At 46.6% G+C, this 20,711-nt stretch overlaps 13 non-coding genes and 1 pseudogene across 13 annotated transcripts; all 14 read right to left on the bottom strand.

Annotated features, from left to right (window-relative positions):
* Positions 1-339: 339 nt before the first annotated feature.
* On the bottom strand, positions 340-532 carry LOC142266278 (U2 spliceosomal RNA). The gene has a single exon (XR_012732393.1). It is a non-coding gene; the product is annotated as a U2 spliceosomal RNA (small nuclear RNA).
* Positions 533-1,275: 743 nt separating this feature from the next.
* Positions 1,276-1,417, bottom strand: LOC142266293 (U2 spliceosomal RNA; annotated as a pseudogene).
* Positions 1,418-2,804: 1,387 nt separating this feature from the next.
* LOC142266254 (U2 spliceosomal RNA) lies at positions 2,805-2,995 on the bottom strand. The gene has a single exon (XR_012732373.1). It is a non-coding gene; the product is annotated as a U2 spliceosomal RNA (small nuclear RNA).
* A 1,387-nt stretch (positions 2,996-4,382) lies between these two features.
* On the bottom strand, positions 4,383-4,573 carry LOC142266253 (U2 spliceosomal RNA). The gene has a single exon (XR_012732372.1). It is a non-coding gene; the product is annotated as a U2 spliceosomal RNA (small nuclear RNA).
* Positions 4,574-5,960: 1,387 nt separating this feature from the next.
* LOC142266252 (U2 spliceosomal RNA) lies at positions 5,961-6,151 on the bottom strand. The gene has a single exon (XR_012732371.1). It is a non-coding gene; the product is annotated as a U2 spliceosomal RNA (small nuclear RNA).
* A 1,387-nt stretch (positions 6,152-7,538) lies between these two features.
* LOC142266251 (U2 spliceosomal RNA) lies at positions 7,539-7,729 on the bottom strand. Its single transcript, XR_012732370.1, has one exon. It is a non-coding gene; the product is annotated as a U2 spliceosomal RNA (small nuclear RNA).
* A 1,387-nt stretch (positions 7,730-9,116) lies between these two features.
* Positions 9,117-9,307, bottom strand: LOC142266343 (U2 spliceosomal RNA). The gene has a single exon (XR_012732444.1). It is a non-coding gene; the product is annotated as a U2 spliceosomal RNA (small nuclear RNA).
* Positions 9,308-10,694: 1,387 nt separating this feature from the next.
* On the bottom strand, positions 10,695-10,885 carry LOC142266342 (U2 spliceosomal RNA). The gene has a single exon (XR_012732443.1). It is a non-coding gene; the product is annotated as a U2 spliceosomal RNA (small nuclear RNA).
* A 1,387-nt stretch (positions 10,886-12,272) lies between these two features.
* LOC142266341 (U2 spliceosomal RNA) lies at positions 12,273-12,463 on the bottom strand. Its single transcript, XR_012732442.1, has one exon. It is a non-coding gene; the product is annotated as a U2 spliceosomal RNA (small nuclear RNA).
* A 1,387-nt stretch (positions 12,464-13,850) lies between these two features.
* LOC142266285 (U2 spliceosomal RNA) lies at positions 13,851-14,045 on the bottom strand. The gene has a single exon (XR_012732398.1). It is a non-coding gene; the product is annotated as a U2 spliceosomal RNA (small nuclear RNA).
* A 1,563-nt stretch (positions 14,046-15,608) lies between these two features.
* On the bottom strand, positions 15,609-15,799 carry LOC142266340 (U2 spliceosomal RNA). The gene has a single exon (XR_012732441.1). It is a non-coding gene; the product is annotated as a U2 spliceosomal RNA (small nuclear RNA).
* Positions 15,800-17,186: 1,387 nt separating this feature from the next.
* Positions 17,187-17,377, bottom strand: LOC142266339 (U2 spliceosomal RNA). The gene has a single exon (XR_012732440.1). It is a non-coding gene; the product is annotated as a U2 spliceosomal RNA (small nuclear RNA).
* Positions 17,378-18,764: 1,387 nt separating this feature from the next.
* On the bottom strand, positions 18,765-18,955 carry LOC142266337 (U2 spliceosomal RNA). Its single transcript, XR_012732438.1, has one exon. It is a non-coding gene; the product is annotated as a U2 spliceosomal RNA (small nuclear RNA).
* A 1,387-nt stretch (positions 18,956-20,342) lies between these two features.
* LOC142266335 (U2 spliceosomal RNA) lies at positions 20,343-20,533 on the bottom strand. Its single transcript, XR_012732437.1, has one exon. It is a non-coding gene; the product is annotated as a U2 spliceosomal RNA (small nuclear RNA).
* Positions 20,534-20,711: the final 178 nt, after the last annotated feature.

Below are 20,711 nucleotides of genomic sequence, written 5' to 3'. Positions count from 1 at the left end.
CAATTCTAGATGTTATCACACCTGTGGTCACTGCAGCAGCAGGTGAATCCACTTTGTCCAAAAGGGATCTATTCCATTCAATTGCAAATGATCTAGATAAGACAGAGAACTGCAGCACGGGGACATAGCCGAGTTGGTCAGGTTGAGTGGTGATGAGTTTGCTATTTGGATGAATAAAGAAAGTCAAAAGTGTGAAAGATAAAAAACAAAAGGAGGAAGTGTGAAAAGTGAATGGGCCAAATTGAGGTGCATATGAAGACGTATGCTTTCTTCCAATTCATTAAATCGGGCTAATATGAATCAGGTGAATTGAGTTCTGCTTTTGGAAACTGGGTTAAGAAGGGGTGCACCGTTCCTGGAGGTACTGCAATACCAGGTCAATGCGTGGAGTGGACAGAGCAAGCTCTTTTTCCATCTCCCTGTTCTAAAAATCCATTTAATATATGGTCCCCAGATAGGGGACGTATCAGATATTAAACTGATAAGAACAGATTTTTGATTTAATGAAGCTTTCCAAAGCACCGCAAAAAATGCATGACCGAAGTCACACCAAAAACAGTGCAAAGGCTAGGATTCGTGTGGACCCCTCCGTGAGGAGAGGGTCCCCAAAAATCAACCCCGTCCCTCCGAGCCAGAAGGCCACAGCAAGGGTCAGGGATCTTCGGTGCTCCCCCAAGCCGAAGCCTGGTTGAGCCTTGTCGTTGCTCCCAGCGTCCACCCAGGCATCTTACCCAAGTGGAGTAGAGAGCTACTAGTTGTTGGTTTCGCAGCCGAAACTGCCCGGACCGTCAACCGGTGTTGGTTTCTCAGCCCAAGGCTAACCGGACCTCCAACCGGGTGTTGGTTTCTCAGCCGAAGCTGACCCGGACCTCCAACCGGGTGTTGGTTTCTCAGCCGAAGCTGACCCGGACCTCCTACCGGGTGTTGGTTTCTCAGCCGAAGCTGACCCGGACCTCCAACCGGGTGTTGGTTTCTCAGCCAAAGCTGACCCGGACCTCCAACCGGGTGTTGGTTTCTCAGCCCAAAGCTGAACGGACCTCCGACCATGATTATAAAAATTTCCCTTCCTAGCCAGAAGGCCGGGATAGAGCAATATGCTCAGAAAGTATGAAAGGGCAAGGTACGGTGTGCTACAGAGCCCAAGGCTCGCCGGGGTCCCAAGCCAGCAAGCTCAGACTCACTCCAGGGTCGTCAATCCTGGGGCACATTGCACCATAGCCCCCACACTTACTCAGTCTAATAGCCTCGATCCTGGTAGGGCCATGGTTTCCTCTAGATGGATATACTATCCTCCCAAAGTACTAACAAGCGCAACCTTCCAGTGTGCATTGCATCATTGTACTAAGGTGGCCGGAGCCTTAAACCACCTTTTCGAACGATACTACACTTGATCTTAGCCAAAAGGCCGAGAAGCGATAACCAGAATTGGTTTGGGCCTCGAGTGGCACCCTGGCCTATGCCGGACACATCTTAGGGAGAGAGAGCGAGAGGGAGACAAACCCACGCCTACACAAGACATTTTGTCACCCAAGCCAACCCTTGAAAAGGCTGCTTTGCAGAGCGAAAACAAGAAGAATGGTGCGTTTTGCAGCCGCCGCCCACTGCAATGAATCTGAATAACTCCTCCTTTAGGGCGCAAGCAACTCCCCTCCCCCTTGCAGTCTTTCCAATTCACGATACAAAAAGACGGACAGGACAGGTTGCCTGACTTTCCGTCACTGCCACCCTTTGCCATCCTTACCCGTAGAAAGCCCTTTCATCATCCCCAAACCCTAATCTTTTCCCTTTCCTTCCCAGCCCCCAAACCCTGCCCTCTGTACCTTTCTCACCACCCGCTTCCCTTCTCCTGTCATCCCCCTACCACCCGGGAAAAAAAGAGATTGCCCCCTCCTTCCACTAGCCCACCCTCCCACCCAAAGAACAACTTCTTCTGCGCAGCTTGTTTTCTAGGCAGCAGCGCTATTGTGATGTCATCGGGGGGCATTGTGACAAGCCGCCAGTGTTCCGTCTCTTCATGTTGTGCACAGTTCAAACGGAAAATACATCAACAGGCAGACTACAGAAAAGCTTACTATCAAAGGTTAGAGGGGGGCTTTCTCAGAGGGCTTTTTACAGTTTTTCTATTCCCAATTAGCCGTTTAAGTGTACTTATTGAAAGTAGTAATTCTTTCATAGGCCGCCCTTTCTTAGTATTTGACGTTCCTTATATTGCGGTATGAGGCTTCGCAGTAGGTTGCAAACATTCATCACCCATGACTGTCCCCAATTGAGCTCAGAAGCTCAATGTCTATCATGACCTCTCTTTTAGAATGTCCAAGAGCAAGCAAACTATTCCTCCAGGAGAGGGCGCCAACAGACTACTAAAGAGATCATCATTACTCAAAGAAAACCCCAAAAACCAATGCATGATAGGAATAAACAGGTAACTTTCTTTGGAGTGGAAGCGGAGAGATCGCACCAGATGCCAATTCTAGATGTTATCACACCTGTGGTCACTGCAGCAGCAGGTGAATCCACTTTGTCCAAAAGGGATCTATTCCATTCAATTGCAAATGATCTAGATAAGACAGAGAACTGCAGCACGGGGACATAGCCGAGTTGGTCAGGTTGAGTGGTGATGAGTTTGCTATTTGGATGAATAAAGAAAGTCAAAAGTGTGAAAGATAAAAAACAAAAGGAGGAAGTGTGAAAAGTGAATGGGCCAAATTGAGGTGCATATGAAGACGTATGCTTTCTTCCAATTCATTAAATCGGGCTAATATGAATCAGGTGAATTGAGTTCTGCTTTTGGAAACTGGGTTAAGAAGGGGTGCACCGTTCCTGGAGGTACTGCAATACCAGGTCAATGCGTGGAGTGGACAGAGCAAGCTCTTTTTCCATCTCCCTGTTCTAAAAATCCATTTAATATATGGTCCCCAGATAGGGGACGTATCAGATATTAAACTGATAAGAACAGATACTACACTTGATCTTAGCCAAAAGGCCGAGAAGCGATAACCAGAATTGGTTTGGGCCTCGAGTGGCACCCTGGCCTATGCCGGACACATCTTAGGGAGAGAGAGCGAGAGGGAGACAAACCCACGCCTACACAAGACATTTTGTCACCCAAGCCAACCCTTGAAAAGGCTGCTTTGCAGAGCCAAAACAAGAAGAATGGTGCGTTTTGCAGCCGCCGCCCACTGCAATGAATCTGAATAACTCCTCCTTTAGGGCGCAAGCAACTCCCCTCCCCCTTGCAGTCTTTCCAATTCACGATACAAAAAGACGGACAGGACAGGTTGCCTGACTTTCCGTCACTGCCACCCTTTGCCATCCTTACCCGTAGAAAGCCCTTTCATCATCCCCAAACCCTAATCTTTTCCCTTTCCTTCCCAGCCCCCAAACCCTGCCCTCTGTACCTTTCTCACCACCCGCTTCCCTTCTCCTGTCATCCCCCTACCACCCGGGAAAAAAAGAGATTGCCCCCTCCTTCCACTAGCCCACCCTCCCACCCAAAGAACAACTTCTTCTGCGCAGCTTGTTTTCTAGGCAGCAGCGCTATTGTGATGTCATCGGGGGGCATTGTGACAAGCCGCCAGTGTTCCGTCTCTTCATGTTGTGCACAGTTCAAACGGAAAATACATCAACAGGCAGACTACAGAAAAGCTTACTATCAAAGGTTAGAGGGGGGCTTTCTCAGAGGGCTTTTTACAGTTTTTCTATTCCCAATTAGCCGTTTAAGTGTACTTATTGAAAGTAGTAATTCTTTCATAGGCCGCCCTTTCTTAGTATTTGACGTTCCTTATATTGCGGTATGAGGCTTCGCAGTAGGTTGCAAACATTCATCACCCATGACTGTCCCCAATTGAGCTCAGAAGCTCAATGTCTATCATGACCTCTCTTTTAGAATGTCCAAGAGCAAGCAAACTATTCCTCCAGGAGAGGGCGCCAACAGACTACTAAAGAGATCATCATTACTCAAAGAAAACCCCAAAAACCAATGCATGATAGGAATAAACAGGTAACTTTCTTTGGAGTGGAAGCGGAGAGATCGCACCAGATGCCAATTCTAGATGTTATCACACCTGTGGTCACTGCAGCAGCAGGTGAATCCACTTTGTCCAAAAGGGATCTATTCCATTCAATTGCAAATGATCTAGATAAGACAGAGAACTGCAGCACGGGGACATAGCCGAGTTGGTCAGGTTGAGTGGTGATGAGTTTGCTATTTGGATGAATAAAGAAAGTCAAAAGTGTGAAAGATAAAAAACAAAAGGAGGAAGTGTGAAAAGTGAATGGGCCAAATTGAGGTGCATATGAAGACGTATGCTTTCTTCCAATTCATTAAATCGGGCTAATATGAATCAGGTGAATTGAGTTCTGCTTTTGGAAACTGGGTTAAGAAGGGGTGCACCGTTCCTGGAGGTACTGCAATACCAGGTCAATGCGTGGAGTGGACAGAGCAAGCTCTTTTTCCATCTCCCTGTTCTAAAAATCCATTTAATATATGGTCCCCAGATAGGGGACGTATCAGATATTAAACTGATAAGAACAGATACTACACTTGATCTTAGCCAAAAGGCCGAGAAGCGATAACCAGAATTGGTTTGGGCCTCGAGTGGCACCCTGGCCTATGCCGGACACATCTTAGGGAGAGAGAGCGAGAGGGAGACAAACCCACGCCTACACAAGACATTTTGTCACCCAAGCCAACCCTTGAAAAGGCTGCTTTGCAGAGCCAAAACAAGAAGAATGGTGCGTTTTGCAGCCGCCGCCCACTGCAATGAATCTGAATAACTCCTCCTTTAGGGCGCAAGCAACTCCCCTCCCCCTTGCAGTCTTTCCAATTCACGATACAAAAAGACGGACAGGACAGGTTGCCTGACTTTCCGTCACTGCCACCCTTTGCCATCCTTACCCGTAGAAAGCCCTTTCATCATCCCCAAACCCTAATCTTTTCCCTTTCCTTCCCAGCCCCCAAACCCTGCCCTCTGTACCTTTCTCACCACCCGCTTCCCTTCTCCTGTCATCCCCCTACCACCCGGGAAAAAAAGAGATTGCCCCCTCCTTCCACTAGCCCACCCTCCCACCCAAAGAACAACTTCTTCTGCGCAGCTTGTTTTCTAGGCAGCAGCGCTATTGTGATGTCATCGGGGGGCATTGTGACAAGCCGCCAGTGTTCCGTCTCTTCATGTTGTGCACAGTTCAAACGGAAAATACATCAACAGGCAGACTACAGAAAAGCTTACTATCAAAGGTTAGAGGGGGGCTTTCTCAGAGGGCTTTTTACAGTTTTTCTATTCCCAATTAGCCGTTTAAGTGTACTTATTGAAAGTAGTAATTCTTTCATAGGCCGCCCTTTCTTAGTATTTGACGTTCCTTATATTGCGGTATGAGGCTTCGCAGTAGGTTGCAAACATTCATCACCCATGACTGTCCCCAATTGAGCTCAGAAGCTCAATGTCTATCATGACCTCTCTTTTAGAATGTCCAAGAGCAAGCAAACTATTCCTCCAGGAGAGGGCGCCAACAGACTACTAAAGAGATCATCATTACTCAAAGAAAACCCCAAAAACCAATGCATGATAGGAATAAACAGGTAACTTTCTTTGGAGTGGAAGCGGAGAGATCGCACCAGATGCCAATTCTAGATGTTATCACACCTGTGGTCACTGCAGCAGCAGGTGAATCCACTTTGTCCAAAAGGGATCTATTCCATTCAATTGCAAATGATCTAGATAAGACAGAGAACTGCAGCACGGGGACATAGCCGAGTTGGTCAGGTTGAGTGGTGATGAGTTTGCTATTTGGATGAATAAAGAAAGTCAAAAGTGTGAAAGATAAAAAACAAAAGGAGGAAGTGTGAAAAGTGAATGGGCCAAATTGAGGTGCATATGAAGACGTATGCTTTCTTCCAATTCATTAAATCGGGCTAATATGAATCAGGTGAATTGAGTTCTGCTTTTGGAAACTGGGTTAAGAAGGGGTGCACCGTTCCTGGAGGTACTGCAATACCAGGTCAATGCGTGGAGTGGACAGAGCAAGCTCTTTTTCCATCTCCCTGTTCTAAAAATCCATTTAATATATGGTCCCCAGATAGGGGACGTATCAGATATTAAACTGATAAGAACAGATACTACACTTGATCTTAGCCAAAAGGCCGAGAAGCGATAACCAGAATTGGTTTGGGCCTCGAGTGGCACCCTGGCCTATGCCGGACACATCTTAGGGAGAGAGAGCGAGAGGGAGACAAACCCACGCCTACACAAGACATTTTGTCACCCAAGCCAACCCTTGAAAAGGCTGCTTTGCAGAGCCAAAACAAGAAGAATGGTGCGTTTTGCAGCCGCCGCCCACTGCAATGAATCTGAATAACTCCTCCTTTAGGGCGCAAGCAACTCCCCTCCCCCTTGCAGTCTTTCCAATTCACGATACAAAAAGACGGACAGGACAGGTTGCCTGACTTTCCGTCACTGCCACCCTTTGCCATCCTTACCCGTAGAAAGCCCTTTCATCATCCCCAAACCCTAATCTTTTCCCTTTCCTTCCCAGCCCCCAAACCCTGCCCTCTGTACCTTTCTCACCACCCGCTTCCCTTCTCCTGTCATCCCCCTACCACCCGGGAAAAAAAGAGATTGCCCCCTCCTTCCACTAGCCCACCCTCCCACCCAAAGAACAACTTCTTCTGCGCAGCTTGTTTTCTAGGCAGCAGCGCTATTGTGATGTCATCGGGGGGCATTGTGACAAGCCGCCAGTGTTCCGTCTCTTCATGTTGTGCACAGTTCAAACGGAAAATACATCAACAGGCAGACTACAGAAAAGCTTACTATCAAAGGTTAGAGGGGGGCTTTCTCAGAGGGCTTTTTACAGTTTTTCTATTCCCAATTAGCCGTTTAAGTGTACTTATTGAAAGTAGTAATTCTTTCATAGGCCGCCCTTTCTTAGTATTTGACGTTCCTTATATTGCGGTATGAGGCTTCGCAGTAGGTTGCAAACATTCATCACCCATGACTGTCCCCAATTGAGCTCAGAAGCTCAATGTCTATCATGACCTCTCTTTTAGAATGTCCAAGAGCAAGCAAACTATTCCTCCAGGAGAGGGCGCCAACAGACTACTAAAGAGATCATCATTACTCAAAGAAAACCCCAAAAACCAATGCATGATAGGAATAAACAGGTAACTTTCTTTGGAGTGGAAGCGGAGAGATCGCACCAGATGCCAATTCTAGATGTTATCACACCTGTGGTCACTGCAGCAGCAGGTGAATCCACTTTGTCCAAAAGGGATCTATTCCATTCAATTGCAAATGATCTAGATAAGACAGAGAACTGCAGCACGGGGACATAGCCGAGTTGGTCAGGTTGAGTGGTGATGAGTTTGCTATTTGGATGAATAAAGAAAGTCAAAAGTGTGAAAGATAAAAAACAAAAGGAGGAAGTGTGAAAAGTGAATGGGCCAAATTGAGGTGCATATGAAGACGTATGCTTTCTTCCAATTCATTAAATCGGGCTAATATGAATCAGGTGAATTGAGTTCTGCTTTTGGAAACTGGGTTAAGAAGGGGTGCACCGTTCCTGGAGGTACTGCAATACCAGGTCAATGCGTGGAGTGGACAGAGCAAGCTCTTTTTCCATCTCCCTGTTCTAAAAATCCATTTAATATATGGTCCCCAGATAGGGGACGTATCAGATATTAAACTGATAAGAACAGATACTACACTTGATCTTAGCCAAAAGGCCGAGAAGCGATAACCAGAATTGGTTTGGGCCTCGAGTGGCACCCTGGCCTATGCCGGACACATCTTAGGGAGAGAGAGCGAGAGGGAGACAAACCCACGCCTACACAAGACATTTTGTCACCCAAGCCAACCCTTGAAAAGGCTGCTTTGCAGAGCCAAAACAAGAAGAATGGTGCGTTTTGCAGCCGCCGCCCACTGCAATGAATCTGAATAACTCCTCCTTTAGGGCGCAAGCAACTCCCCTCCCCCTTGCAGTCTTTCCAATTCACGATACAAAAAGACGGACAGGACAGGTTGCCTGACTTTCCGTCACTGCCACCCTTTGCCATCCTTACCCGTAGAAAGCCCTTTCATCATCCCCAAACCCTAATCTTTTCCCTTTCCTTCCCAGCCCCCAAACCCTGCCCTCTGTACCTTTCTCACCACCCGCTTCCCTTCTCCTGTCATCCCCCTACCACCCGGGAAAAAAAGAGATTGCCCCCTCCTTCCACTAGCCCACCCTCCCACCCAAAGAACAACTTCTTCTGCGCAGCTTGTTTTCTAGGCAGCAGCGCTATTGTGATGTCATCGGGGGGCATTGTGACAAGCCGCCAGTGTTCCGTCTCTTCATGTTGTGCACAGTTCAAACGGAAAATACATCAACAGGCAGACTACAGAAAAGCTTACTATCAAAGGTTAGAGGGGGGCTTTCTCAGAGGGCTTTTTACAGTTTTTCTATTCCCAATTAGCCGTTTAAGTGTACTTATTGAAAGTAGTAATTCTTTCATAGGCCGCCCTTTCTTAGTATTTGACGTTCCTTATATTGCGGTATGAGGCTTCGCAGTAGGTTGCAAACATTCATCACCCATGACTGTCCCCAATTGAGCTCAGAAGCTCAATGTCTATCATGACCTCTCTTTTAGAATGTCCAAGAGCAAGCAAACTATTCCTCCAGGAGAGGGCGCCAACAGACTACTAAAGAGATCATCATTACTCAAAGAAAACCCCAAAAACCAATGCATGATAGGAATAAACAGGTAACTTTCTTTGGAGTGGAAGCGGAGAGATCGCACCAGATGCCAATTCTAGATGTTATCACACCTGTGGTCACTGCAGCAGCAGGTGAATCCACTTTGTCCAAAAGGGATCTATTCCATTCAATTGCAAATGATCTAGATAAGACAGAGAACTGCAGCACGGGGACATAGCCGAGTTGGTCAGGTTGAGTGGTGATGAGTTTGCTATTTGGATGAATAAAGAAAGTCAAAAGTGTGAAAGATAAAAAACAAAAGGAGGAAGTGTGAAAAGTGAATGGGCCAAATTGAGGTGCATATGAAGACGTATGCTTTCTTCCAATTCATTAAATCGGGCTAATATGAATCAGGTGAATTGAGTTCTGCTTTTGGAAACTGGGTTAAGAAGGGGTGCACCGTTCCTGGAGGTACTGCAATACCAGGTCAATGCGTGGAGTGGACAGAGCAAGCTCTTTTTCCATCTCCCTGTTCTAAAAATCCATTTAATATATGGTCCCCAGATAGGGGACGTATCAGATATTAAACTGATAAGAACAGATACTACACTTGATCTTAGCCAAAAGGCCGAGAAGCGATAACCAGAATTGGTTTGGGCCTCGAGTGGCACCCTGGCCTATGCCGGACACATCTTAGGGAGAGAGAGCGAGAGGGAGACAAACCCACGCCTACACAAGACATTTTGTCACCCAAGCCAACCCTTGAAAAGGCTGCTTTGCAGAGCCAAAACAAGAAGAATGGTGCGTTTTGCAGCCGCCGCCCACTGCAATGAATCTGAATAACTCCTCCTTTAGGGCGCAAGCAACTCCCCTCCCCCTTGCAGTCTTTCCAATTCACGATACAAAAAGACGGACAGGACAGGTTGCCTGACTTTCCGTCACTGCCACCCTTTGCCATCCTTACCCGTAGAAAGCCCTTTCATCATCCCCAAACCCTAATCTTTTCCCTTTCCTTCCCAGCCCCCAAACCCTGCCCTCTGTACCTTTCTCACCACCCGCTTCCCTTCTCCTGTCATCCCCCTACCACCCGGGAAAAAAAGAGATTGCCCCCTCCTTCCACTAGCCCACCCTCCCACCCAAAGAACAACTTCTTCTGCGCAGCTTGTTTTCTAGGCAGCAGCGCTATTGTGATGTCATCGGGGGGCATTGTGACAAGCCGCCAGTGTTCCGTCTCTTCATGTTGTGCACAGTTCAAACGGAAAATACATCAACAGGCAGACTACAGAAAAGCTTACTATCAAAGGTTAGAGGGGGGCTTTCTCAGAGGGCTTTTTACAGTTTTTCTATTCCCAATTAGCCGTTTAAGTGTACTTATTGAAAGTAGTAATTCTTTCATAGGCCGCCCTTTCTTAGTATTTGACGTTCCTTATATTGCGGTATGAGGCTTCGCAGTAGGTTGCAAACATTCATCACCCATGACTGTCCCCAATTGAGCTCAGAAGCTCAATGTCTATCATGACCTCTCTTTTAGAATGTCCAAGAGCAAGCAAACTATTCCTCCAGGAGAGGGCGCCAACAGACTACTAAAGAGATCATCATTACTCAAAGAAAACCCCAAAAACCAATGCATGATAGGAATAAACAGGTAACTTTCTTTGGAGTGGAAGCGGAGAGATCGCACCAGATGCCAATTCTAGATGTTATCACACCTGTGGTCACTGCAGCAGCAGGTGAATCCACTTTGTCCAAAAGGGATCTATTCCATTCAATTGCAAATGATCTAGATAAGACAGAGAACTGCAGCACGGGGACATAGCCGAGTTGGTCAGGTTGAGTGGTGATGAGTTTGCTATTTGGATGAATAAAGAAAGTCAAAAGTGTGAAAGATAAAAAACAAAAGGAGGAAGTGTGAAAAGTGAATGGGCCAAATTGAGGTGCATATGAAGACGTATGCTTTCTTCCAATTCATTAAATCGGGCTAATATGAATCAGGTGAATTGAGTTCTGCTTTTGGAAACTGGGTTAAGAAGGGGTGCACCGTTCCTGGAGGTACTGCAATACCAGGTCAATGCGTGGAGTGGACAGAGCAAGCTCTTTTTCCATCTCCCTGTTCTAAAAATCCATTTAATATATGGTCCCCAGATAGGGGACGTATCAGATATTAAACTGATAAGAACAGATACTACACTTGATCTTAGCCAAAAGGCCGAGAAGCGATAACCAGAATTGGTTTGGGCCTCGAGTGGCACCCTGGCCTATGCCGGACACATCTTAGGGAGAGAGAGCGAGAGGGAGACAAACCCACGCCTACACAAGACATTTTGTCACCCAAGCCAACCCTTGAAAAGGCTGCTTTGCAGAGCCAAAACAAGAAGAATGGTGCGTTTTGCAGCCGCCGCCCACTGCAATGAATCTGAATAACTCCTCCTTTAGGGCGCAAGCAACTCCCCTCCCCCTTGCAGTCTTTCCAATTCACGATACAAAAAGACGGACAGGACAGGTTGCCTGACTTTCCGTCACTGCCACCCTTTGCCATCCTTACCCGTAGAAAGCCCTTTCATCATCCCCAAACCCTAATCTTTTCCCTTTCCTTCCCAGCCCCCAAACCCTGCCCTCTGTACCTTTCTCACCACCCGCTTCCCTTCTCCTGTCATCCCCCTACCACCCGGGAAAAAAAGAGATTGCCCCCTCCTTCCACTAGCCCACCCTCCCACCCAAAGAACAACTTCTTCTGCGCAGCTTGTTTTCTAGGCAGCAGCGCTATTGTGATGTCATCGGGGGGCATTGTGACAAGCCGCCAGTGTTCCGTCTCTTCATGTTGTGCACAGTTCAAACGGAAAATACATCAACAGGCAGACTACAGAAAAGCTTACTATCAAAGGTTAGAGGGGGGCTTTCTCAGAGGGCTTTTTACAGTTTTTCTATTCCCAATTAGCCGTTTAAGTGTACTTATTGAAAGTAGTAATTCTTTCATAGGCCGCCCTTTCTTAGTATTTGACGTTCCTTATATTGCGGTATGAGGCTTCGCAGTAGGTTGCAAACATTCATCACCCATGACTGTCCCCAATTGAGCTCAGAAGCTCAATGTCTATCATGACCTCTCTTTTAGAATGTCCAAGAGCAAGCAAACTATTCCTCCAGGAGAGGGCGCCAACAGACTACTAAAGAGATCATCATTACTCAAAGAAAACCCCAAAAACCAATGCATGATAGGAATAAACAGGTAACTTTCTTTGGAGTGGAAGCGGAGAGATCGCACCAGATGCCAATTCTAGATGTTATCACACCTGTGGTCACTGCAGCAGCAGGTGAATCCACTTTGTCCAAAAGGGATCTATTCCATTCAATTGCAAATGATCTAGATAAGACAGAGAACTGCAGCACGGGGACATAGCCGAGTTGGTCAGGTTGAGTGGTGATGAGTTTGCTATTTGGATGAATAAAGAAAGTCAAAAGTGTGAAAGATAAAAAACAAAAGGAGGAAGTGTGAAAAGTGAATGGGCCAAATTGAGGTGCATATGAAGACGTATGCTTTCTTCCAATTCATTAAATCGGGCTAATATGAATCAGGTGAATTGAGTTCTGCTTTTGGAAACTGGGTTAAGAAGGGGTGCACCGTTCCTGGAGGTACTGCAATACCAGGTCAATGCGTGGAGTGGACAGAGCAAGCTCTTTTTCCATCTCCCTGTTCTAAAAATCCATTTAATATATGGTCCCCAGATAGGGGACGTATCAGATATTAAACTGATAAGAACAGATACTACACTTGATCTTAGCCAAAAGGCCGAGAAGCGATAACCAGAATTGGTTTGGGCCTCGAGTGGCACCCTGGCCTATGCCGGACACATCTTAGGGAGAGAGAGCGAGAGGGAGACAAACCCACGCCTACACAAGACATTTTGTCACCCAAGCCAACCCTTGAAAAGGCTGCTTTGCAGAGCCAAAACAAGAAGAATGGTGCGTTTTGCAGCCGCCGCCCACTGCAATGAATCTGAATAACTCCTCCTTTAGGGCGCAAGCAACTCCCCTCCCCCTTGCAGTCTTTCCAATTCACGATACAAAAAGACGGACAGGACAGGTTGCCTGACTTTCCGTCACTGCCACCCTTTGCCATCCTTACCCGTAGAAAGCCCTTTCATCATCCCCAAACCCTAATCTTTTCCCTTTCCTTCCCAGCCCCCAAACCCTGCCCTCTGTACCTTTCTCACCACCCGCTTCCCTTCTCCTGTCATCCCCCTACCACCCGGGAAAAAAAGAGATTGCCCCCTCCTTCCACTAGCCCACCCTCCCACCCAAAGAACAACTTCTTCTGCGCAGCTTGTTTTCTAGGCAGCAGCGCTATTGTGATGTCATCGGGGGGCATTGTGACAAGCCGCCAGTGTTCCGTCTCTTCATGTTGTGCACAGTTCAAACGGAAAATACATCAACAGGCAGACTACAGAAAAGCTTACTATCAAAGGTTAGAGGGGGGCTTTCTCAGAGGGCTTTTTACAGTTTTTCTATTCCCAATTAGCCGTTTAAGTGTACTTATTGAAAGTAGTAATTCTTTCATAGGCCGCCCTTTCTTAGTATTTGACGTTCCTTATATTGCGGTATGAGGCTTCGCAGTAGGTTGCAAACATTCATCACCCATGACTGTCCCCAATTGAGCTCAGAAGCTCAATGTCTATCATGACCTCTCTTTTAGAATGTCCAAGAGCAAGCAAACTATTCCTCCAGGAGAGGGCGCCAACAGACTACTAAAGAGATCATCATTACTCAAAGAAAACCCCAAAAACCAATGCATGATAGGAATAAACAGGTAACTTTCTTTGGAGTGGAAGCGGAGAGATCGCACCAGATGCCAATTCTAGATGTTATCACACCTGTGGTCACTGCAGCAGCAGGTGAATCCACTTTGTCCAAAAGGGATCTATTCCATTCAATTGCAAATGATCTAGATAAGACAGAGAACTGCAGCACGGGGACATAGCCGAGTTGGTCAGGTTGAGTGGTGATGAGTTTGCTATTTGGATGAATAAAGAAAGTCAAAAGTGTGAAAGATAAAAAACAAAAGGAGGAAGTGTGAAAAGTGAATGGGCCAAATTGAGGTGCATATGAAGACGTATGCTTTCTTCCAATTCATTAAATCGGGCTAATATGAATCAGGTGAATTGAGTTCTGCTTTTGGAAACTGGGTTAAGAAGGGGTGCACCGTTCCTGGAGGTACTGCAATACCAGGTCAATGCGTGGAGTGGACAGAGCAAGCTCTTTTTCCATCTCCCTGTTCTAAAAATCCATTTAATATATGGTCCCCAGATAGGGGACGTATCAGATATTAAACTGATAAGAACAGATTTTTTTTTTTTTTTTTTTTGAAGGATGAGTTTGAAAATAATAAAGCGACCGCCTCTCGTTGCCCAGGTAACTGTCCGTCACAAGAAGGCTATGACATCCTACGATGCACACTCCCTCAAGGTCAGCAGTTGTGCAATACCCTGGCACCTTTCAGCACCAACCAAGGTAGTACCCTCCCAAACTACACTTGATCTTAGCCAAAAGGCCGAGAAGCGATAACCAGAATTGGTTTGGGCCTCGAGTGGCACCCTGGCCTATGCCGGACACATCTTAGGGAGAGAGAGCGAGAGGGAGACAAACCCACGCCTACACAAGACATTTTGTCACCCAAGCCAACCCTTGAAAAGGCTGCTTTGCAGAGCCAAAACAAGAAGAATGGTGCGTTTTGCAGCCGCCGCCCACTGCAATGAATCTGAATAACTCCTCCTTTAGGGCGCAAGCAACTCCCCTCCCCCTTGCAGTCTTTCCAATTCACGATACAAAAAGACGGACAGGACAGGTTGCCTGACTTTCCGTCACTGCCACCCTTTGCCATCCTTACCCGTAGAAAGCCCTTTCATCATCCCCAAACCCTAATCTTTTCCCTTTCCTTCCCAGCCCCCAAACCCTGCCCTCTGTACCTTTCTCACCACCCGCTTCCCTTCTCCTGTCATCCCCCTACCACCCGGGAAAAAAAGAGATTGCCCCCTCCTTCCACTAGCCCACCCTCCCACCCAAAGAACAACTTCTTCTGCGCAGCTTGTTTTCTAGGCAGCAGCGCTATTGTGATGTCATCGGGGGGCATTGTGACAAGCCGCCAGTGTTCCGTCTCTTCATGTTGTGCACAGTTCAAACGGAAAATACATCAACAGGCAGACTACAGAAAAGCTTACTATCAAAGGTTAGAGGGGGGCTTTCTCAGAGGGCTTTTTACAGTTTTTCTATTCCCAATTAGCCGTTTAAGTGTACTTATTGAAAGTAGTAATTCTTTCATAGGCCGCCCTTTCTTAGTATTTGACGTTCCTTATATTGCGGTATGAGGCTTCGCAGTAGGTTGCAAACATTCATCACCCATGACTGTCCCCAATTGAGCTCAGAAGCTCAATGTCTATCATGACCTCTCTTTTAGAATGTCCAAGAGCAAGCAAACTATTCCTCCAGGAGAGGGCGCCAACAGACTACTAAAGAGATCATCATTACTCAAAGAAAACCCCAAAAACCAATGCATGATAGGAATAAACAGGTAACTTTCTTTGGAGTGGAAGCGGAGAGATCGCACCAGATGCCAATTCTAGATGTTATCACACCTGTGGTCACTGCAGCAGCAGGTGAATCCACTTTGTCCAAAAGGGATCTATTCCATTCAATTGCAAATGATCTAGATAAGACAGAGAACTGCAGCACGGGGACATAGCCGAGTTGGTCAGGTTGAGTGGTGATGAGTTTGCTATTTGGATGAATAAAGAAAGTCAAAAGTGTGAAAGATAAAAAACAAAAGGAGGAAGTGTGAAAAGTGAATGGGCCAAATTGAGGTGCATATGAAGACGTATGCTTTCTTCCAATTCATTAAATCGGGCTAATATGAATCAGGTGAATTGAGTTCTGCTTTTGGAAACTGGGTTAAGAAGGGGTGCACCGTTCCTGGAGGTACTGCAATACCAGGTCAATGCGTGGAGTGGACAGAGCAAGCTCTTTTTCCATCTCCCTGTTCTAAAAATCCATTTAATATATGGTCCCCAGATAGGGGACGTATCAGATATTAAACTGATAAGAACAGATACTACACTTGATCTTAGCCAAAAGGCCGAGAAGCGATAACCAGAATTGGTTTGGGCCTCGAGTGGCACCCTGGCCTATGCCGGACACATCTTAGGGAGAGAGAGCGAGAGGGAGACAAACCCACGCCTACACAAGACATTTTGTCACCCAAGCCAACCCTTGAAAAGGCTGCTTTGCAGAGCCAAAACAAGAAGAATGGTGCGTTTTGCAGCCGCCGCCCACTGCAATGAATCTGAATAACTCCTCCTTTAGGGCGCAAGCAACTCCCCTCCCCCTTGCAGTCTTTCCAATTCACGATACAAAAAGACGGACAGGACAGGTTGCCTGACTTTCCGTCACTGCCACCCTTTGCCATCCTTACCCGTAGAAAGCCCTTTCATCATCCCCAAACCCTAATCTTTTCCCTTTCCTTCCCAGCCCCCAAACCCTGCCCTCTGTACCTTTCTCACCACCCGCTTCCCTTCTCCTGTCATCCCCCTACCACCCGGGAAAAAAAGAGATTGCCCCCTCCTTCCACTAGCCCACCCTCCCACCCAAAGAACAACTTCTTCTGCGCAGCTTGTTTTCTAGGCAGCAGCGCTATTGTGATGTCATCGGGGGGCATTGTGACAAGCCGCCAGTGTTCCGTCTCTTCATGTTGTGCACAGTTCAAACGGAAAATACATCAACAGGCAGACTACAGAAAAGCTTACTATCAAAGGTTAGAGGGGGGCTTTCTCAGAGGGCTTTTTACAGTTTTTCTATTCCCAATTAGCCGTTTAAGTGTACTTATTGAAAGTAGTAATTCTTTCATAGGCCGCCCTTTCTTAGTATTTGACGTTCCTTATATTGCGGTATGAGGCTTCGCAGTAGGTTGCAAACATTCATCACCCATGACTGTCCCCAATTGAGCTCAGAAGCTCAATGTCTATCATGACCTCTCTTTTAGAATGTCCAAGAGCAAGCAAACTATTCCTCCAGGAGAGGGCGCCAACAGACTACTAAAGAGATCATCATTACTCAAAGAAAACCCCAAAAACCAATGCATGATAGGAATAAACAGGTAACTTTCTTTGGAGTGGAAGCGGAGAGATCGCACCAGATGCCAATTCTAGATGTTATCACACCTGTGGTCACTGCAGCAGCAGGTGAATCCACTTTGTCCAAAAGGGATCTATTCCATTCAATTGCAAATGATCTAGATAAGACAGAGAACTGCAGCACGGGGACATAGCCGAGTTGGTCAGGTTGAGTGGTGATGAGTTTGCTATTTGGATGAATAAAGAAAGTCAAAAGTGTGAAAGATAAAAAACAAAAGGAGGAAGTGTGAAAAGTGAATGGGCCAAATTGAGGTGCATATGAAGACGTATGCTTTCTTCCAATTCATTAAATCGGGCTAATATGAATCAGGTGAATTGAGTTCTGCTTTTGGAAACTGGGTTAAGAAGGGGTGCACCGTTCCTGGAGGTACTGCAATACCAGGTCAATGCGTGGAGTGGACAGAGCAAGCTCTTTTTCCATCTCCCTGTTCTAAAAATCCATTTAATATATGGTCCCCAGATAGGGGACGTATCAGATATTAAACTGATAAGAACAGATACTACACTTGATCTTAGCCAAAAGGCCGAGAAGCGATAACCAGAATTGGTTTGGGCCTCGAGTGGCACCCTGGCCTATGCCGGACACATCTTAGGGAGAGAGAGCGAGAGGGAGACAAACCCACGCCTACACAAGACATTTTGTCACCCAAGCCAACCCTTGAAAAGGCTGCTTTGCAGAGCCAAAACAAGAAGAATGGTGCGTTTTGCAGCCGCCGCCCACTGCAATGAATCTGAATAACTCCTCCTTTAGGGCGCAAGCAACTCCCCTCCCCCTTGCAGTCTTTCCAATTCACGATACAAAAAGACGGACAGGACAGGTTGCCTGACTTTCCGTCACTGCCACCCTTTGCCATCCTTACCCGTAGAAAGCCCTTTCATCATCCCCAAACCCTAATCTTTTCCCTTTCCTTCCCAGCCCCCAAACCCTGCCCTCTGTACCTTTCTCACCACCCGCTTCCCTTCTCCTGTCATCCCCCTACCACCCGGGAAAAAAAGAGAATGCCCCCTCCTTCCACTAGCCCACCCTCCCACCCAAAGAACAACTTCTTCTGCGCAGCTTGTTTTCTAGGCAGCAGCGCTATTGTGATGTCATCGGGGGGCATTGTGACAAGCCGCCAGTGTTCCGTCTCTTCATGTTGTGCACAGTTCAAACGGAAAATACATCAACAGGCAGACTACAGAAAAGCTTACTATCAAAGGTTAGAGGGGGGCTTTCTCAGAGGGCTTTTTACAGTTTTTCTATTCCCAATTAGCCGTTTAAGTGTACTTATTGAAAGTAGTAATTCTTTCATAGGCCGCCCTTTCTTAGTATTTGACGTTCCTTATATTGCGGTATGAGGCTTCGCAGTAGGTTGCAAACATTCATCACCCATGACTGTCCCCAATTGAGCTCAGAAGCTCAATGTCTATCATGACCTCTCTTTTAGAATGTCCAAGAGCAAGCAAACTATTCCTCCAGGAGAGGGCGCCAACAGACTACTAAAGAGATCATCATTACTCAAAGAAAACCCCAAAAACCAATGCATGATAGGAATAAACAGGTAACTTTCTTTGGAGTGGAAGCGGAGAGATCGCACCAGATGCCAATTCTAGATGTTATCACACCTGTGGTCACTGCAGCAGCAGGTGAATCCACTTTGTCCAAAAGGGATCTATTCCATTCAATTGCAAATGATCTAGATAAGACAGAGAACTGCAGCACGGGGACATAGCCGAGTTGGTCAGGTTGAGTGGTGATGAGTTTGCTATTTGGATGAATAAAGAAAGTCAAAAGTGTGAAAGATAAAAAACAAAAGGAGGAAGTGTGAAAAGTGAATGGGCCAAATTGAGGTGCATATGAAGACGTATGCTTTCTTCCAATTCATTAAATCGGGCTAATATGAATCAGGTGAATTGAGTTCTGCTTTTGGAAACTGGGTTAAGAAGGGGTGCACCGTTCCTGGAGGTACTGCAATACCAGGTCAATGCGTGGAGTGGACAGAGCAAGCTCTTTTTCCATCTCCCTGTTCTAAAAATCCATTTAATATATGGTCCCCAGATAGGGGACGTATCAGATATTAAACTGATAAGAACAGATACTACACTTGATCTTAGCCAAAAGGCCGAGAAGCGATAACCAGAATTGGTTTGGGCCTCGAGTGGCACCCTGGCCTATGCCGGACACATCTTAGGGAGAGAGAGCGAGAGGGAGACAAACCCACGCCTACACAAGACATTTTGTCACCCAAGCCAACCCTTGAAAAGGCTGCTTTGCAGAGCCAAAACAAGAAGAATGGTGCGTTTTGCAGCCGCCGCCCACTGCAATGAATCTGAATAACTCCTCCTTTAGGGCGCAAGCAACTCCCCTCCCCCTTGCAGTCTTTCCAATTCACGATACAAAAAGACGGACAGGACAGGTTGCCTGACTTTCCGTCACTGCCACCCTTTGCCATCCTTACCCGTAGAAAGCCCTTTCATCATCCCCAAACCCTAATCTTTTCCCTTTCCTTCCCAGCCCCCAAACCCTGCCCTCTGTACCTTTCTCACCACCCGCTTCCCTTCTCCTGTCATCCCCCTACCACCCGGGAAAAAAAGAGATTGCCCCCTCCTTCCACTAGCCCACCCTCCCACCCAAAGAACAACTTCTTCTGCGCAGCTTGTTTTCTAGGCAGCAGCGCTATTGTGATGTCATCGGGGGGCATTGTGACAAGCCGCCAGTGTTCCGTCTCTTCATGTTGTGCACAGTTCAAACGGAAAATACATCAACAGGCAGACTACAGAAAAGCTTACTATCAAAGGTTAGAGGGGGGCTTTCTCAGAGGGCTTTTTACAGTTTTTCTATTCCCAATTAGCCGTTTAAGTGTACTTATTGAAAGTAGTAATTCTTTCATAGGCCGCCCTTTCTTAGTATTTGACGTTCCTTATATTGCGGTATGAGGCTTCGCAGTAGGTTGCAAACATTCATCACCCATGACTGTCCCCAATTGAGCTCAGAAGCTCAATGTCTATCATGACCTCTCTTTTAGAATGTCCAAGAGCAAGCAAACTATTCCTCCAGGAGAGGGCGCCAACAGACTACTAAAGAGATCATCATTACTCAAAGAAAACCCCAAAAACCAATGCATGATAGGAATAAACAGGTAACTTTCTTTGGAGTGGAAGCGGAGAGATCGCACCAGATGCCAATTCTAGATGTTATCACACCTGTGGTCACTGCAGCAGCAGGTGAATCCACTTTGTCCAAAAGGGATCTATTCCATTCAATTGCAAATGATCTAGATAAGACAGAGAACTGCAGCACGGGGACATAGCCGAGTTGGTCAGGTTGAGTGGTGATGAGTTTGCTATTTGGATGAATAAAGAAAGTCAAAAGTGTGAAAGATAAAAAACAAAAGGAGGAAGTGTGAAAAGTGAATGGGCCAAATTGAGGTGCATATGAAGACGTATGCTTTCTTCCAATTCATTAAATCGGGCTAATATGAATCAGGTGAATTGAGTTCTGCTTTTGGAAACTGGGTTAAGAAGGGGTGCACCGTTCCTGGAGGTACTGCAATACCAGGTCAATGCGTGGAGTGGACAGAGCAAGCTCTTTTTCCATCTCCCTGTTCTAAAAATCCATTTAATATATGGTCCCCAGATAGGGGACGTATCAGATATTAAACTGATAAGAACAGATACTACACTTGATCTTAGCCAAAAGGCCGAGAAGCGATAACCAGAATTGGTTTGGGCCTCGAGTGGCACCCTGGCCTATGCCGGACACATCTTAGGGAGAGAGAGCGAGAGGGAGACAAACCCACGCCTACACAAGACATTTTGTCACCCAAGCCAACCCTTGAAAAGGCTGCTTTGCAGAGCCAAAACAAGAAGAATGGTGCGTTTTGCAGCCGC

This window comes from Anomaloglossus baeobatrachus, unplaced genomic scaffold (assembly GCF_048569485.1).
Source record: "Anomaloglossus baeobatrachus isolate aAnoBae1 unplaced genomic scaffold, aAnoBae1.hap1 Scaffold_2840, whole genome shotgun sequence".
Classification (NCBI taxonomy): Eukaryota; Metazoa; Chordata; class Amphibia; order Anura; family Aromobatidae; genus Anomaloglossus; species Anomaloglossus baeobatrachus.
This window is presented reverse-complemented; position numbering and strand designations above follow the sequence as displayed.